Raw genomic sequence first — 8041 nt, forward strand, 5'->3', positions numbered from 1 at the left:
ATACTTCGATGGGAATGATTTCGCCTACTGGAAAGGTAGAATGGAATATTATTTAATGAATGATATTGAAAACTGGTTTAGTATTGTAGATGGGTTCGAGATACCCAAAGACATCGAAGGAAAAGTCATCCTTACAAAAGATTGGACAAAAGACATGTGCAAGAAGGCACAAGCCAACGCCAAAGCTACAACGACCTTGCAATGCGGGCTATCAAAAGAGCAGTTGAGCAAAGTCGGACCTTTTAATTCGGCAAAAGAATTATGGGAGAAATTGATAGAACTAAATGAAGGATCTACTGAATCGAGACGAGCCAAGAAGGATCTTCTTGTGAGTCAACTACAATCCTTCGCGATGAGATCAAATGAAAATGTAAGTCAAATGCATGGAAGGTTCAAGGAGATAGTAAATGGACTCCATGTAATTGGTGAAAAGATCGATAACCGCGATCTTGTAAGGTATGTGCTACAAGCCTTTCCCCGAACTACTTTATGGGCATCTATGGTGGATGCATATAAAGTATCAAGGGATCTATCTGTGGTTAAGCTTGATGAATTATTTTGTGAATTTCAACTACACGAACAAGCTAATATGGGCACGCAGGAGAAAGGTATTGCTTTGATTGTAGATAAAGAGAAGAAGAAGAAGAAGAAGGAAAAGGAGGAACCATCAGAATCTGAGGAAGAGTCTTCAGACAGTGATGAAGAACTAACTTCAAAAGAAATGGCGCATTACGTGAAGAAGATGATGGGGAAAACTAAAAGATTCACTAAGAGAAACTTCAAGAAGACATTCACACCATACCAAGGTAATGGTCAAAGTTCAGGTTTTGGTACTGACGTCATTTGTATATGAATGCAACAGAAAGGGACACATCAGGCCAAACTGTCCAAACCTGAAAAAGGACAATGAGTCAAAAGACAAGAGGAAAAAGGACAAAAGTAAGAAGAAGGAGGTGATGGTGGCTCAAGCCAAATGGGACGATTCAAGTAGTGAATCATCATCCGATGATGAAGAAGCGTGCCACATCACAAGACACATGGCGCTCATGGCACGAAGAGGAGAATCAGATACTTCAAGCAATGACGAATCATCATCATCAAGCGAAGATGAATCCTCCTCTAGCGAGGATGAGGTATTAGATAGTCATAAACAAAAATTGCTTTTTCGTACCATGAATTATCTTAAGCATGCATTAGAAAAATCGAAATCTAGGGTCAAGGCATTAAAAGGAGAACTTAGAAGGATTCAAACAATTGCATGTGACCATGGCGACCTAGATGAAGAAAATACAAAATTAAGGGAAGAAAATGAAAAACTAAAGACATGCTTAGAGAAATTTACTTTAGGATCACAAAAGCTAGACCTAATCTTGAACAGTCAAAGGGCAGTGTACAACAAGGCTGGGTTAGGATATAGACCTAAGGAAGTTTCATATATTTCACTTGTAGGAAGGCAATCCAACAAATCATGCACTAAGGGAAAACTAGCTTGGGTACCTAAAAAGTATCTTTCTGATGTTAGTGAGTCTAGTTTTTGGATACCTAAGAAAGATATTTTTCGTATTATGTAGGTAAACAAAAAGAAGGACGAAGGCATGTGGATTTTGGATAGCGGGTGTTCAAGCCACATGACCGGGGACGTAGGTAAATTCACCAAAATTAAATACATGAAAAAGGGAAATGTATCTTTTGGAAATAATGAAACATTAAAAATCATAGGAAAAGGAACTATTAAAATATCACCCACTATAACCATACATAGAGTCTTATTAGTTAAAGGCATGAGTTTTAATCTACTTAGTGTAAGCCAACTTTGTGATTCAGGTTATCAAATTGATTTTCATGCTAATAAATGTTTGATTAGGAAGATAGGAATGAACAACATCATTTTAGAAGGACATAGGAGACAAAACCTATATTATGTGAATTTGGCATTTGCTACTAACTCTTCTATTGAGTGTCTTGTGTCACAAGAAGAAACAGGATGGCTATGGCATAAAAGACTTGGACACGTCAACATGAAGACTATAGCAAAAGTGGCAAATAAGGAGCTAGTAAAGGGTCTACCCAAAATCAAATACATCAAGGACAAATTGTGTGATGCATGCCAAGAGGGTAAGCAATCTAAAACATCACACAAAGGTAAAAATCTAACTAGTACTACATTACCTTTAGAGCTATTGCATCTAGATTTATTTGATTGTCATAGTACACCTTCTTTGAATGGTAGCAAATATTGCTTGGTAATTGTAGATGACTATTCTAGATTTACTTGGGTGTTTTTCATGAAACATAAGGATGATACCCTAGAGATATTCATTGGGTTTAGTAAAAGGGTAGAAAATGAAAGGAAACTCAAAATCAACCGGATTAGGAGTGATCACGGTGGAGAGTTTGAAAATTCAAGCTTCTCCAAATTTTGTTTAGAAAATGGTTACAAACATGAATTTTCATGTGCTAGGACTCCTCAACAAAATGGAGTTGTTGAGAGGAAAAATAGAGCCCTACAAGAAGCCGCTAGAACAATGTTAAATGCCTACTCCTTACCCACCTACTTATGGGCAGAAGCGGTTAATACCGCTTGCTACATTCAAAATAGAGTATTAATTCACAGATTTTTAGGAAAAACATCCTTTGAATTATGGAGTGGGAAAATACCAAAAGTGAACTACTTTAGGGTATTTGGGTGTAAGGCTTACATCCTAAACACTAAGGATGAACTAAGAAAATTTGAACCTAAGGCGGATGAAGGAATCCTTGTAGGATACTCATCGACGAGTAGAGGATATAGAATCTACAACAAAAGGACTCAAATTATAGAAGAATCTTCAAATGTTGAATTTGATGAAACTAACAATACCTACCCTAGGAAATCCCAAATTGATGAGGATATACATGCTAAAACCAAAGAAATAACAAAAGAACTTGAAAATCTAGAACTTGAAAGCAATGATCTAGGGGGAGGTAGAGGAGACTCAGACGATGAACTAAAATGCAATAATAACACATGTGATGAACCTACTAGGCCTAGAAACATTAGGCACCATCAAGATCATCCCATTGACCAAGTGGTGGGAGATATAGAACAAGGTGTTAGGACAAGATCACACTTTAGAAACGAATCAAACCAAATTGCATTAATATCACAATTTGAACCCAAAACAATTGATGAAGCTTTAAGTGATAATGATTGGATAATAGCAATGCAAGAAGAATTAAACCAATTTGAAAGAAGCAATGTGTGGGACTTAGTTCCAAGACCAAATGATAAGACAATTGTCACAACAAAATGGGTGTTTAGAAACAAACTAGATGAACAAGGAAATGTAACAAGAAATAAAGCAAGATTGTAGCTAGAGGTTTCACTCAAGTAGAAGGACTAGATTATGATGAAACCTATGCACCCGTGGCTAGATTAGAGTCAATTAGAATTCTTTTAGGATATGCCGCTTACATGGGATTCAAATTACATCAAATGGATGTAAAATCGGCTTTCCTAAATGGGTATATAAAGGAGGAAGTATATGTAGAACAACCTCCTGGTTTTGAGAGTAATGATTACCCAAATCATGTGTGTAAACTTAGAAAAGCCTTATATGGTTTAAAGCAAGCTCCAAGAGCTTGGTATGAAAGGTTGTCCACCTTTCTAATTTCTAAAGGCTTTAGAAGAGGAACCATTGATCCTACCTTATTTATTAAGTCAAAGGAGAGTGATATTTTTGTTGCCCAAGTTTATGTGGATGATATTATCTTTGGGTCAACAAATGATGAGTTCCTAAATGAGTTTATCAAGAATATGGAGATGGAGTTTGAGATGAGCTTAGTTGGAGAGCTCACTTTCTTTTTAGGATTACAAGTAAAACAAACAAATGAAGGAACACACGTTTATCAAACTAAATATGCTAAAGAAATGATTAAGAAGTTTGGAATGGAAAATGCTAAAAACATTTCAACCCCTATAGGAACAAATGTAAAACTAGATAAGGATGAAGAAGGGAAGGAAGTAGATCCCAAAACCTATAGGAGTATGATTGGTAGTCTTTTATACTTAACCGCTAGTAGACCCGATATATTATTTGCGGTTGGGATGTGTGCTAGGTACCAATCATGTGCTAAAGAGTCACATCTTGCAATAGTAAAGAGAATTTTAAGATATATCAAAGGAACATTAAATGTTGGTTTATGGTACCCAAGAAATCAAAACTTTGACTTGATAGGGTACACCGACTCTGATTATGCAGGATGTAAGTTAGATAGAAAAAGTACTAGTGGTGGATGCCAATTCCTTGGATCCTCCTTAGTAAGTTGGAGTAGTAGAAAGCAACCATGTGTAGCTTTATCTACTACCGAAGCCGAGTATGTAGCTCTAGGAGGATGTGTGGCTCAATTACTATGGATGATGCACACACTTAAGGATTATGAGCTAAACTATACCAATGTAAAAATCCTTTGTGACAACATGAGCACAATTAATTTAACCAAAAATCCAGTTCATCATTCTAGAACTAAACATATAGAAGTGAAACATCACTTTATAAGAGATCATGTAGCAAAAGGAGACATAGAGTTAAGCTACATAGAATCAAAATCAAACCTTGCGGATATTTTCACTAAACCACTACCCGAAAACGAATTCACAACTTTAAGAAGGGGTTTAGGAATGTGTCTTGTTGAATGAGTGTTTATAGCATTGTATGAACCATTACAAGAACAATTACATCTCACAAAACATTAAGGTTGACTTTGATTGTGTTTTGGCTTGCTTGAACACTATGTGAGATGCTAGGATGATACTCATGCTTTACTTGTACTCATGGCACATTGTTATGGCATGAAGAGTATCAAAACATTAATAATAGATCAATTATGAGGATAGCAAATATTCAATTCATGGATATCTTGCTCATTAGTCATAATTGAATATTTAAAATGATTGAAAAACATATAACAAATTCATTCACAGCTCTAGACAGTCACAAATCTGTAAGGATCACAATATTGAATCATAGTGACACTAAACAATGCACATTCAAGCACATTCTCAAAGTTTGTGTCAATCTAGGAAAATACGAAGAATTTTCATGAAACAAATTTTTCCTCAACAGATATCACTAAAACAAATGTTCTCGCAAAATTTCAGATTTTTCTGAATTTTGTGGAATTTCTGGGAATTATCAAAGTTCGACTGAAAAAACATGTTCAGAATATCAGTCGACTGATCACTTCATCAGTCGACTTCACAGTCGACTCAGGACCAAAAAGACTCGACTGAACTTTCTGTGAGTTTCGAAATTTAAGGGCAGTCGACTGATAGACCATCAGTCGACTGATATCAGGCGACTGAACTCATCAAACACTCGACTGAACTTTCTGAGAGGTTCGAAATATGAGAACAGTCGACTGTTATTCCACCAGTCGACTGTCATCAGTCGACTCACTTAACATCAGTCGACTGAAGAGCGAAGACTTTTATAAATAGCAACCTCGACCAGCTTTTGAATTCAACCTCAAACCTAAGTCCACGCCGTCGTTTGCTGATTTTCTTCTTCCTCCACGTTCCTAAGGTGTTCTAGAGTAAAAGGAGGTCTTCTCTTGACTCATATCAACTATATTTGTCAATTTCGATGGAGAATCACTCAAGTTCAAAGAGGTATAGCTTAGAAATCAAACTTGTTTTGACTATATTTCTGTAAATCTTCCTTGAAAACTAACTTTATCTTGTTTTATCACGCATTATCATCCTTCATTGCATATCTATATCTTTAGACAAAAACTTATGGTCTATAAACCCCATAGGAGGACCACTGTTAGAGAAACCAAAGAGTTACCAAAGTACCCTGAGCCTGAATACTTTCAACGAACTCCATTACCGAGGTTTCCCTCAATGATTTATCAACATATCTTTGAAACTTTCGAGTTCCACATCATCAATTGTCGATATATAAATCGTCAATTCTTTCAGTTTGCCGTTCCTCATATTTATGATCGTCTTGTGTATTACCATCTTGAAAAACTTGTAAACTGCACAAGCAACATAAATATAGATCTGTGTAAGGAATTTTATGTGAATCTAAGACCTACAAACCTTACTAAAAGTCATTTCGTATCCACTGTTGCCGGTAGGCATATTGAGTTTACACCTGATTCAATCAGAACCTTTCTGGGTCTATGTCCTTCTTCCAATCCTTTTGTGTGCTTTCCTGAGGTAACTGAAATCACAGGAAGCTTTGCTCACGAAACCATTGATAACATCCATGACTATTACTTTCATTGTCCTCGACAAGAATCTACCAGATTTGATGTTACCAAACTCTCTGCTGATCAATATGTTTGGTATCGTATTGTTATTGATTGCATTCTTCCCATCATGTCTAAGAGTAGATCGATGATGAGCATTTCTCATATGATTATGATGTTTGCTTTAGAGGTATCTCTTGACATCGATATCGCACTCAACATATACCACTCTATCCTCTATCATTCTGAACCTATAAATGGCAAGATCTACATGCCATTCTGTCATGTCATCACATCATTCTTAGCATCACAGGATATTGATACGACAGTTGGGACTGTCAAATGTCTATCAAAAGACTATGATCAGTTAGGTCCACGCCACCTGAAGCTTGCTGGAATCATCTACACAGATGGTGGACTACGATGGATGAAGGCAGACAATCAAAGAGGAGATTATTCTGAACCAGAGAAAAGTGAATTGGATCACACAACCATAGGTAATGTTGAGAGGCTTGATAGACTTGAAGATCAGGGGAAGAAAGTTTTAGTAGAGATTGGGGCTCTACATGAAGAAATCAAAAACATAGCGAAGAAACAAAATGAACTTTATGAACAACAACAAGAAGTGTTGAAGATGATAAATCTGCTCCACAAAACTCTTCATACTCCTGAGTGGCATACAAGTGATGATGAAGAGTGGTGAAACTTGGTTATGTGACATTATGTTTTTCTTGGATGTTTTGCTTGGTACCTTGAACATGCTTAATGTTTTCTTATCTTATTTGATATTTTTATGTTTGCTATTAATTTGATGAAATTTATTGTTGCTTGATTTCAAAATCATGATGTTTGATATGTTTAATTGGTTGATGCATTATTTCAAATCTTAAGGGGGAGAGAAAGGATTGGCATATTTAAAAGAAATCAAAATTATATTTTTAAGGGGGAGAGCTTATTTTTAAGGAGCTAAGTGATCAAACCTTAAGTGGGAGTTAAATTTTGCTCAAGGAGTTATGATTTGATCCTTAAGGAAGAAAATTTTATGTGTGATTTTAAAATTTTATGGAGTTATGATTAAGGGGGAGCATATGATTTAAAAAGGTGTTTGAAAGAGGTTAATGATATTTAGGGGGAGCCTTGGGGTTAATTCCTAAATTAACATAATCAAACACATTTTAAAATCCCTCAGTAATTTAAGGATAGTCTCCAAATCAGGAAATCTCTATTCATTAGAAAAGTTGATACAAACTTGGACATATATTGATTTTAATCAATCACTTTTGAATTTTGTATCAAACTACCATATTTGAGACCAAATAATTTTCAAAATATTTTTCTCAAATAAGGTTAGTCATAAGTATTGTACGTGTGAAATTTCACGAATTTTTGAATATCGTACAATTACTTATGCATTTCTCAAGTTCGTCTCTGATAACTGAAATTCAGTTTATCAGTCGACTGTGTCAGACTGCAGTCGACTGCTGAGTCGACTGATATACTAGAAGTCGACTGATACTACTGTTTTCAGCATATTTTGAGAATTTAAATTGTTTTTCCCTCCGAAACAATTGTTGGTGCAACATTAAAGGGGGATAAACATTTTTAAGGAAAATTTAACCCTACTTTGTCTATGTAATCACTTTTTGATCTTTGACAAAAAGGGGGAGAAATATGAATGTTTAAGTTAGAGAGAAAAATAAAGTTTTTCATGCCTATTCATATTTGATCATGCTATTCATGCTATTCATGTTAATACTCTCTGTTAATACTCTGATATCATGTGATTTATGCTTTACTTATCATG

Source organism: Curcuma longa, chromosome 8 (genome assembly GCF_044706935.1).
Source record: "Curcuma longa cultivar G26 ecotype Majalengka, Jawa Barat chromosome 8, ITB_CL_G26_1.1, whole genome shotgun sequence".
In the NCBI taxonomy this organism is placed as follows: Eukaryota; Viridiplantae; Streptophyta; class Magnoliopsida; order Zingiberales; family Zingiberaceae; genus Curcuma; species Curcuma longa.